Here is an 11,778-nt window from a genome sequence, read left to right on the forward strand (position 1 = left end):
GTTTTGCTTTTAGATGGATATAACCTCAGTTTGTAGGTAGAGGACCACAGCAGGTTTGATAGCTTTCCCAAAATACTGGCACCAGAGAACTTTAAAGTAAACCACAGAAATTTATTAACATACACACACTGTCTTCAACTGGGGAATGGGAAATATATACATGGGCTATATTGTATCTCAAGCAGTTAACAGTTTCTTCGTAGTTCAGGCTTTATAATATCAAGTTCACTTAGGTCTCTCAGGTTTCACAGATCATACAGCTTTCACTCTCCAACACTATTCTGGGTTGGCCTCTTGGGTATAATGTGCCAAGTCCCTTAAGTCGACTGGTGTCTCTTCTCCCAGCCCTTCAGACTTCTAGACCCACATCTTTCCCTCAATCACCTCTTTAGCTCCTAAGAGAAGTGTCTCTGTGTCTGTGACCTCTCAGGTCTTTTACTGTGACTCTCCTTTAGTCACCCACAGCCCCTTGGCTGTCTAAATAGAGTGAACAGTGAGCTTTGCTTCTCTTGAAGACTCTCCTCAGCTCCTGTCTCAGCTCCTTCTCAGACCAACTGCTCTCTTCAGCAGTCTCCCTCAGACTCTTTCTGACACTAACTGCCCTCAGCCCGTTAGCTGTCAATCACCTCTGAGAGTTCCGAGTACTCTGGTCCCCACCCTCAGGTCACCTGACCCAGGCTCTATGCATCCTTAGTTTTCTTGTTAACCCCTTCATTAGCGTCACAGCCACTCTGAGCCTCTGTCCATGAAAGGGCAGCTGCTGTGCGAGCCCTCTCAGCCCCACCCACCTCACAGGGTGTCTGTTGTGGAGGAGGAAGGGAAAGGAGATTGTAGGCCGCTCTGAGCCTCTGTCCTTGAAAGAGCAGCTGCTGTGGAAGCCCTCTCAGCCCCACCCACCTCACAGGGTGTCTGTTGTGGGGGAGGAAGGGAAAAAAGATTGTGAGCCACTCTGAGCCTCAGTCCTTGAAAGGGCAGCTGCTGTGGGAGCCCTCTCCAGCCCCACCCACCTCACAGGGTGTCTGTTGTGCGAGAGGAAGGGAAAGGAGATTGTAGGCTGCTCTGAGCCTCTGTCCTTGAATGGGCAGCTGCTGTGAGAGCCCTCTCAGCCCCACCCACCTCACAGGGTGTCTGTTGTGGGGGAGGAAGGGAAAGGAGAGTGTAAACCGCTCTGAGCCTCTGTCCTTGAAAGGGCAGCTGCTGTGAGAGCCCTCTCAGCCCCACCCACCTCACAGGGTGTCTGTTGTGGGGGAGGAAGGGAAAGGAGATTGTGAGCCGCTCTGAGACTCTTCGCAGTGGAGGCTGGGATATAAATCCAATATCATCTTCTTCTAAACAGACTCAGGCTGGATCACAACGAATAATAATAATAATAATAATAATAATAATAATAATAAGGTAATGTAAATAATAATAATAAAATAATAATAATAATGAAAAAGGTAAGAAGGACTCCTTTAAGCGGTGGAAAACCAGTCCAAGTGAGATTAGTAAAAGGGAACACAGGCTGTGGCAAATCAAATGCAAGACTGTGATCAGGCAGGCAAAAAGGGACTATGAGGAGCATATTGCAAAAAACATAAAGACCAACAATAAAACTTTCTTCAAATATATTAGAAGTAGGAAACCAGCCAGGGAGGCAGTGGGGCCCTTGGACGACCATGGGGTAAAAGGATTACTGAAGGAGGATAGGGAAATGGCTAAGAAGCTAAATAAATTTTTTGCCTCCGTCTTCACTGCGGAAGACGAGAACTTTTTGCCCGCCCCAGAACCACTAATTTTGGAAGGGGTGTTGAAAGACCTGAGTCAGATTGAGGTGACAAAAGAGGAGGTCCTACAACTGATAGACAAATTAAAAACTAATAAGTCACCGGGTCCGGATGGCATACATCCGAGAGTTCTGAAAGAACTCAAAGTTGAACTTGTGGATCTTCTAACAAAAATCTGTAATCTTTCATTGAAATCTGCCTCCGTTCCTGAGGACTGGAAGGTAGCAAATGTCACCCCCATCTTTAAAAAAGGTTCCAGAGGAGATCCGGGAAATTACAGGCCAGTCAGTCTGACTTCAATACTGGGAAAGTTGGTAGAAACCATTATCAAGGCCAGAATGAGTAGGCACATTGATGAACACGGGTTATTGAGGAAGACTCAGCATGGGTTCTGCAAGGGAAGATCTTGCCTCACTAACCTGTTATATTTCTTTGAGGGGGTGAACAAACGTGGACAAAGGAGACCCGATAGATGTTGTTTACCTTGACTTCCAGAAAGCTTTTGATAAAGTTCCTCATCAAAGGCTCCTTAGAAAGCTTGAGAGTCATGGAGTAAAAGGACAGGTCCTCTTGTGGATCAAAAACTGGCTGAGTAATAGGAAGCAGAGAGTGAGTATAAATGGGCAGTCTTCGCAGTGGAGGACGGTAAGCAGTGGGGTGCCGCAGGGCTCGGTACTGGGTCCCATGCTCTTTAACTTGTTCATAAATGATTTAGAGTTGGGAGTGAGCAGTGAAATGGCCAAGTTTGCGGATGACACGAAATTGTTCAGGGTGGTGAGAACCAGAGAGGATTGTGAGGAACTCCAAAGGGATCTGTTGAGGCTGGGTGAGTGGGCGTCAACGTGGCAGATGCGGTTCAATGTGGCCAAGTGCAAAGTAATGCACATTGGGGCCAAGAATCCCAGCTACAAATACAAGTTGATGGGGTGTGAACTGGCAGAGACTGACCAAGAGAGAGATCTTGGGGTCGTGGTAGATAACTCACTGAAAATGTCAAGACAGTGTGCGTTTGCAATAAAAAAGGCCAACGCCATGCTGGGAATTATTAGGAAGGGAATTTAAAACAAATCAGCCAGTATCATAATGCCCCTGTATAAATTGATGGTGCGGTCTCATTTGGAGTACTGTGTGCAGTTCTTGTCGCCGCACCTCAAAAAGGATATTATAGCATTGGAGAAAGTCCAGAGAAGGGCAACTAGAATGATTAAAGGGCTGGAGCACTTTCCCTGTGAAGAAAGGTTGAAACGCTTGGGATTCTTTAGCTTGGAGAAACGTCAACTGCGGGGTGACATGATAGAGGTTTACAAGATAATGCATGGGATGGAGAAAGTAGAGAAAGAAGTACTTTTCTCCCTTTCTCACAATACAAGAACTCGTGGGCATTCGATGAAATTGCTGAGCAGACAGGTTAAAACGGATAAAAGGAAGTACTTCTTCACCCAAAGGGTGATTAACATGTGAAATTCACTGCCACAGAAGGTGGTGGCGGCCACAAGTATAGCCACCTTCAAGAGGGGTTTAGATAAAAATATGGAGCACAGGTCCATCAGTGGCTATTAGCCACAGTGTATGTGTGTATATAAAATTTTTTGCCACTGTGTGACACAGAGTGTTGGACTTGATGGGCCGTTGGCCTGATCCAACATGGCTTCTCTTATGTTCTTAATAATAATAATAATAAATACCCTACGGATCAAAGTTAAAATACTACATTAAAATTAAAACCGTAAAAGCAGTAAAACAATAAATAAAATGCACCTCTGGCGGAAACGGCGCAGCGTATCAGGTAAACTGTTATACGCCCACGTTAAATGATGGTAATAGCGATAAGATAGCACTGTCAGATACGCAATGTCACCACAAGGGAGGCCAAATCTTGCCAACCCTGACTTGGAAAATTCCTGGAGTTTTGGAGACAGAGTCTAAGGGCAGAGCTTGGAGATCAATGGGAGCTTCCGAAGAGTCTACCCTCCATGGCTGTCTAGTTCTTCCGAGGAACTGATCAATGTCATCTGGAGAACTCCAGGCACCACCTGGAGGATGGCAACCCCATTGGGAGTAGAGTGTGGCAGGAAAGGGGGACGTTGGCCAATGTTCCCTCTAAGCTGCAAAGTCTTGCGAGCAAAAAATTTACTTTTTTGTGCGCTACTGGCATTACAGTTGTGAGCTACTGCATAAATCAGTGTGCCCTGGGGTCTTCCTTCCTGAGCTAAGACAAAAATGTGTGAGTTGGAGGCTAAAAATCTGTGAGCTAGCTCACACTAACTCAGCTCAGAGGGAACACTGGACATGGCAAATTTACAACGTTCGCCTTCCATGTAATTCTGGCGCTATCTCCCTTTCTCGCAATACAAAAACTCTTGGGCACTCCATGAAATGGATGAACAGTAGGATTAGAGCGGGCCAAAGGAAATACTTTTTCACCCAAAGAGTCATTAACACTTGGAATTCGCTGCCGCAGGAAGCGGTGGTGGCTACAAGCGTAGATAGTGGCAAGAGGGGCTTGGATAAACAGATGGAGCGGAGGTCCCAGGCGTACTCAGTTTAAGTCACCACATTTTAAGAAGGATCTAGACAAGCTGGAACGGGTCCAGAGGAGGGCGATGAAGATGGTGAGGGGTCTGGAGACCAAGTCCCATGAGGAAAGGCTGAAGGAGCTGGAGATGTTTAGCCTGGAGAGGAGGCAGCTGAGAGGTGAGAGGATCCCCATCTTCAAGTACTTGAAGGGCTGTCATATAGAGGATGGGGTGGAATTGCTTTCTGTGGCCCCGGAAGGTAGGACCAGAACCAATGGGTTGAAATTAAATCAAAAGAGTTTCCGGCTCAACATTAGGAAGAACTTCCTGACCGTTAGAGCGATTCCTCAGTGGAACAGGCTTCCTCGGGAGGTGGTGGGCTCTCCTTCCTTGGAGGTTTTTAAACAGAGGCTAGATGGCCATCCGACAGCAATGAAGATCCTGTGAATTTAGGAGGGAGTGTTTGTGAATTTCCTGCATTGTGCAGGGGGTTGGACTAGATGACCCTAGAGGTCCCTTCCAACTCCATGATTCTGTGATTCTACTACATTGTTATATATGATGAAATAATTATACGACTCATGGCCCAGTTGCTAACAGACCGCGGACCGGTACCAGTCCACCGCCCGGGGATTGGGAACCAATGCTTTCGGATCCAACTGGAATGCTGTGGGGTAGCAGCTGACAGGCTTCCATTTGTTTGAGCCCCTGGAGAGCCACTACCAACCCGAGTAGGCAATTCTGCCCTTGAGGGAGCACTTGTCTAACACAGGAGAAGGCAGCTTTGGGGATTGGGAGAAGGTGCGGCTTCCTGACAGAGCATCTGCTTGGCATGCGGAAGGGCCCAGGTTCAATCCCCAGCAACTCCAGTTGAAAGACTCTGTCTGTGACCCCAGAATGCAACGTGGTACTGGTTTAAGAGCCAATGACAGCGAAGTGAAATTCTCTGGTAGGCAGTGGTTTAGAAGGTAAAACGGTACAATGACAGAATAGTAACATTAACAAATTTGAGCATATCAAAGATTTCAGGTTTTCACGGCTGGTAACATCATTAGGGTTTGCAGAATCTTTCGGGCTCAAGTGCCGTGTTCTACTGGAGAAAGTTTTCCTTCCAGACCTTTCGTTCTCAGCTGCGGAGAACACCCTCAGCGGCGTTGCTCCGGCTGCAACGCCACTGAGGATGTTCTCCGCAGCTGAGAACGAAACGTGTGGAAGGAAAACTTTCTCCAGTAGAACACGGCACTTGAGCCCGAAAGATTCTACAAACCCTAAATTGAGCATACCTTTGATCTGAGTAGCAGGAGCACGCAAAAGCAACAAATCAGCAGTATGTTGAATTGTGAAATTGTCTGTCACTACATTTTAAAAAAAAGGTTTTTCAGGGCATCTTCGAGAAGACCTTAACAATATTTACAAACACACCCACCTCACACACACACACACACACACAAACGAAGCCTTCCAGTGCTTTGCTTTCAATCTGCAAACGTAGGGCTTTTTATCACTCCCCCCTGCCCCCTTTTTTAATTGCACTGAACCTCCACCCCGATGAAAAGTCCTGTTGGGTCTTGGTGGGCTATGCAATTATTGGCCGAGTGTGGCTGGAGAAAGTCGCTTCCTCGGGAAATCCAGTTGAAGGGTTAAAACCAGAGAGTCGTGCAGGCTTCGAAAGAGTAGGGAGAAGAGAAGGAGGGGGAAACGGGGAAGCCATATCCTCCCCCCACCCCCAAGAAGGGGGCCTTTGTTTCTCCGAGGCATGCAGGCTAGCGGCTGTGCGTCCCAGGGAGGAGTTGGTGAGCTCTTGGGGTGGGTGGGTGGGGAGACTGCATGGCAGAAACGTGGGGCACAGGGTGGGGGGAAATTGCATGGCAGAAAAGTGGGGAGGAATGCCCGGGTGCAAGAACTCCAGAAGAGCCCTGCTAGATCAGGCACTGGGTCCTTCCAGTCCAGCCTCCTGTCTCACACAGTAGCCAACCAGTTCCCCTGCATGACCAAAAACAGGGCAGGGAGGCTGAAACCTTCATAGAACATCCAAAGAGCCCTGCTGGATCAGACCAGAGAGGGTCCATCTAGTCCAGCCTCCTGTCTCACACAGTGGCCAGCCAGTTCCTCTGGAGGGCCAACAACAGGGCAGAGAGGCTAAGGCCTTCCCCTGAGAAGAACCTCAGAAGAGCCCTGCTGGGTCAGACCAGGGAGGGTCCATCTAGTCCAGCCTCCTGTCTCACGCAGTGGCCAACCAGGTCCTCTGGAGGGGCAACAACAGGGCAGAGGCTAAGGCCTTCCCCTGAGAAGAACATCAGAAGAGCCCTGCTGGATCAGACCAGGGAGGGTCCATTTAGTCCAGCCTCCTGTCTCACGCAGTGGCCAACCAGGTCCTCTGGAGGGGCAACAACAGGGCAGAGGCTAAGGCCTTCCCCTGAGAAGAACATCAGAAGAGCCCTGCTGGATCAGACCAGTGAGGGTCCATCTAGTCCAGCCTCCTGTCTCACGCAGTGGCCAACCAGGTCCTCTGGAGGGGCAACAACAGGGCAGAGGCTAAGGCCTTCCCCTGAGAAGAACATCAGAAGAGCCCTGCTGGATCAGACCAGTGAGGGTCCATCTAGTCCAGCCTCCTGTCTCACGCAGTGGCCAACCAGGTCCTCTGGAGGGGCAACAACAGGGCAGAGGCTAAGGCCTTCCCCTGAGAAGAACATCAGAAGAGCCCTGCTGGATCAGACCAGGGAGGGTCCATCTAGTCCAGCCTCCAGTCTCACACAGTGGCCAGCCAGTTCCTCTGGAGGGCCAACAACAGGGCAGAGAGGCCGAGGCCTTTCCCTGAGGGGAACATCAGAAGAGCCCTGCTGCATCAGACCAGGGAGGGTCCATCTAGTCCAGCCTCCTGTCTCACGCAGTGGCCAGCCAGTTCCTCTGAAGGGACAACAACAGGGCAGAGATGCTGAGGCCTTCCTCCTGTCTCACACAGGGGCCACACAGTTCCTCTGGAGGGGCAACAACAGGGCAGAGAGGCTGAGGCCTTCCCCTGAGGAGAACAGCAGAAGAGCCCTGCTGGGCCAGATCAGTGGCACATCTAGTCCAGCCTCCTGTCTCACGCAGTGGCCAGCCAGTTCCTCTGGAAGGCCAGCAACAGGGCAGAGAGGTTGACCAATGTTCCCTCTAAGCTGCAAAGTCTTATGAGCAAAAATTCTACTTTGTGAATTTACTGGCATTAAAGTTGTGAGCTCCTGCATAAATTAGTGTGCTCTGTTCTTCCTGAACGAAGACAAAAATGTGTGATCTGGAGGCTAAAAATATGTGAGCCGGCTCACGCTAACTCAGCTTAGAAGGAATACTGGCTGGGACCCTCATAAGAACATCAGAAGGGCCCTGCTGGATCAGACCAGTGAGGGTCCATCTAGTCCAGCATCCTGCCTCACACAGTGGCCAACCAGTTCCTCTGGAGGGCCAAGAACAGGGCAGAGCGGCCGAGGCTTTCCCCTGAGAAGAATATCAGAAGAGCCCTGCTGTGTCAGACCAGTGAGGGTCCATCTAGTCCAGCCTCCTGTCTCACACATGGGCCAGCCAGTTCCTCTGGAGGGCCAAGAACAAGGCAGAGAGGCTGAGGCCTTCCCCTGAGAAGAACATCAGAAGAGCCCTGCTGTGTCAGACCAGTGAGGGTCCATCTAGTCCAGCCTCCTGTCTCACACATGGGCCAGCCAGTTCCTCTGGAGGGCCAAGAACAAGGCAGAGAGGCCGAGGCCTTCCCCTGAGAAGAACCTCAGAAGAGCCCTGCTGGGTCAGACCAGTGAGGGTCCAGCTAGTCCAGCCTCCTGTCTCACACAGTGGTCAACCAGTTCCTCTGGAGGGCCAACAACAGGGCAGAGGGGCCGAGGCCTTTCCCTGAGGGGAACATCAGAAGAGCCCTGCTGCATCAGACCAGGGAGGGTCCATCTAGTCCAGCCTCCTGTCTCACGCAGTGGCCAGCCAGTTCCTCTGGAAGGCCAGCAACAGGGCAGAGAGGTTGACCAATGTTCCCTCTAAGCTGCAAAGTCTTATGAGCAAAAATTCTACTTTGTGAATTTACTGGCATTAAAGTTGTGAGCTCCTGCATAAATTAGTGTGCTCTGTTCTTCCTGAACGAAGACAAAAATGTGTGATCTGGAGGCTAAAAATATGTGAGCCGGCTCACGCTAACTCAGCTTAGAAGGAATACTGGCTGGGACCCTCATAAGAACATCAGAAGGGCCCTGCTGGATCAGACCATTGAGGGTCCATCTAGTCCAGCATCCTGCCTCACACAGTGGCCAACCAGTTCCTCTGGAGGGCCAACAACAGGGCAGAGAGGCCGAGGCTTTCCCCTGAGAAGAACATCAGAAGAGCCCTGCTGTGTCAGACCAGTGAGGGTCCATCTAGTCCAGCCTCCTGTCTCACACATGGGCCAGCCAGTTCCTCTGGAGGGCCAAGAACAAGGCAGAGAGGCTGAGGCCTTCCCCTGAGAAGAACATCAGAAGAGCCCTGCTGTGTCAGACCAGTGAGGGTCCATCTAGTCCAGCCTCCTGTCTCACACATGGGCCAGCCAGTTCCTCTGGAGGGCCAAGAACAAGGCAGAGAGGCTGAGGCCTTCCCCTGAGAAGAACATCAGAAGAGCCCTGCTGGGTCAGACCAGTGAGGGTCCATCTAGTCCAGCATCCTGCCTCACACAGTGGCCAACCAGTTCCTCTGGAGGGCCAAGAACAGGGCAGAGAGGCTGAGGCTTTCCCCTGAGAAGAACATCAGAAGAGCCCTGCTGGGTCAGACCAGTGGGGGTCCATCTAGTCTAGCCTCCTGTCTCACACAGCTTGCCAACCAGTTCCTCTGGAAGGCCAGCAACAGGGCAGAGAGGTTGACCAATGTTCCCTCTAAGCTGCAAAGTCTTGTGAGCAGATATTCTGCTTTGTGAATCTACTGGCATTAAAGTTGTGAGCTCCTGCATAAATTAGTGTGCTCTGGGGTTCTCCTTCCTGAGTGAAGACAAAAATGTGTGATCTGGAGGCTAAAAATGTGTGAGCTGGCTCACGCTAACTCACCTTAGAGGGAACACCAGCTGTGACCTTCATAAGAACATCAGGAGAGCCCTGCTGGGTCAGAACAGTGAGGGTCCATCTAGTCCAGCCTCCTGTCTCACACAGTGGCCAACCAGTTCCTCTGCATGACCAAAAACAGGGCAGCGAGGGTGAAACCTTCATAGAACATCCAAAGAGCCCTGCTGGATCAGACCAGGGAGGGTCCATCTAATCCAGCCTCCTGTCTCACACAGTGGCCATCTAGTTGTAGGATTTCCAGATCCAACTCAGGAAATACCTGGGGACTTTGGGGGTGGAGCCAGGAGCAAGGTTGAGACTAGCATAATTGAAAATCAGAGGGAGTTCTGGGTATCATATTTAAAGGAACCATACTCCTTTTAAAAACATAAGAGAAGCCATGTTGGATCAGGCCAATGGCCCATCCAGTCCAACACTCTGTGTCACACAGTGGCAAAAAACCCCAGGTGCCATCAGGAGGTCCATCAGTGGGGCCAGGACACTAGAAGCCCTCCCACTGTGCCCTCCCCAAGCACCAAGAATACAGAGCATCGCTGCCCCAGAGAGTTGCATAAGAACATAAGAGAAACTGTGTTGGATCAGGCCAATGCCCCATCCAGTCCAACACTCTGAGTCACATAAGAACATGAGAGAAGCCCTGTTGGATCAGGCCAATGGCCGATCCAGTCCAACATTCTGTATTGCATAAGAACATAAAAGAAGCCCTGTTGAATCAGGCCAATGGTCCATCCAGTCCAACACTCTGTGTCACATAAGAACATAAGAGAAGCCATGTTGGATCAAGCCAATGGCCCATCCAGTCCAACACTCTGTGTCACACAGTGGCTAAAACAAAACAGGTGCCATTAGGAGGTCCATCAGTGGGGCCAGGACACTAGAAGCCCTCCCACTGTGCCCCCCTACAAGCACCAAGAATACAGAGCATCACTACCCCAGATAGAGAGTTCCATAAGAACATAAGAGAAGCCTTGTTGGATCAAGCCAATGGCCCATCCAGTCCAACACTCTGTGTCACGCAGTGTCCAAAAAACCCCAAGTGCCATCAGGAGGTCCATCAGTGGGGCCAGGACACTAGAAGCCCTCCCACCGTGCCCCCCCCAAGCAACAAGAATACAAAGCATCAATGTTGCCTCTAAGCTGAGTTAGTGTGAGCTAGCTCACAATTTTTTAGCCTCCAGCTCACACCTTTTTGTATCAGCTCAGGAAAAATGGCCCCAGAGCAAACTAATTTAACGCAGTAGCTCACAACTTTAATGCCAGTAGCTCACAAAGTAGAATTTTTGCTCACGAGACTCCACAACTTAGACGGAACATTGCAGAGCATCACTGCCCCAGACAGAGAGTTCCAGCAATATGCTGTGGCTAATAGCCGCTGATGGACCTCTGCTCCAGATGCTTATCCAATCCCCTCTTGAAGCTGGCTGTGCTTATAGCCGCCACCACCTCCTGTGACACTAGAAGCCGCCCTGAGCCTGCTCCGGCGGGGAGGGCGGGATATAAATAAAAATTGTTGTTGTTGTTGTTGTAGAAGCCCTCCCACTGTTGCCCCCCCAAGCACCCAGAATACAGAGCATCTCTGCCCCAGACAGAGAGTTCCAACAATACTCTATGGCTAATAGCCGCTGACGGACCTCTGCTCCATATGCTTATCCAATCCCCTCTTGAAGCTGGCTGTGCTCGTAGCTGCCACCACCTCCTGGAGAGCCAGTTTGGTGTAGTGTTTAAGTGCGCGGACTCTTATCTGGGAGAACCGGGTTTGATTCCCCACTCCTCCACTTGCACCTGCTAGCATGGCCATAGCCCTGGCAGAGGTTGTCCTTGAAAGGGCAGCTGCTGTGAGAGCCCTCTCAGCCCCACCCACCTCACAGGGTGTCTGTTGTGGGGGAGGAAGGGAAAGGAGATTGTAGGACGCTCTGAGACTCTGTCCTTGAAAGGGCAGCTGCTGTGAGAACCCTCTCAGCCCCACCCACCTCACAGGGTATCTGTTGTGGGGGAGGAAGGGAAAGGCGATTATAGGCCGCTCTGAGCCTCTGTCCTTGAAAGGGCAGCTGCTGTGAGAGCCCTCTCCAGCCCCACCCACCTCACAGGGTGTCTGTTGTGGGGGAGGAAGGGAAAGGAGATTGTGAGCCTCTCTGAGACTCTTCGGAGTGGAGGGCAGGATATAAATCCAATATCTTCATCTACCTCACAGGGTGTCTGTTGTGGGGAGGAAGGTAAAGGAGATTGTGAGCCGCTCTGAGACTCTTCGGAGTGGAGGGCGGGATATAAATCCAATATCTTCTTCTTCTTCTTCTGTCAGTTGAACAAAGTTTTTGAGTCCAGGGGCACTTTTAAGACCAACAAAGTTTCCCTGTGCACACACACTTTCTCAGGTATTTGCACACAAAAGCTTAGACCAGGGGTGTCAAACTCAAATGTTATGAGGGCCGGATCTTACAT

The sequence above is a fragment of the Heteronotia binoei genome, chromosome 5 (assembly GCF_032191835.1).
Source record: "Heteronotia binoei isolate CCM8104 ecotype False Entrance Well chromosome 5, APGP_CSIRO_Hbin_v1, whole genome shotgun sequence".
In the NCBI taxonomy this organism is placed as follows: domain Eukaryota; kingdom Metazoa; phylum Chordata; class Lepidosauria; order Squamata; family Gekkonidae; genus Heteronotia; species Heteronotia binoei.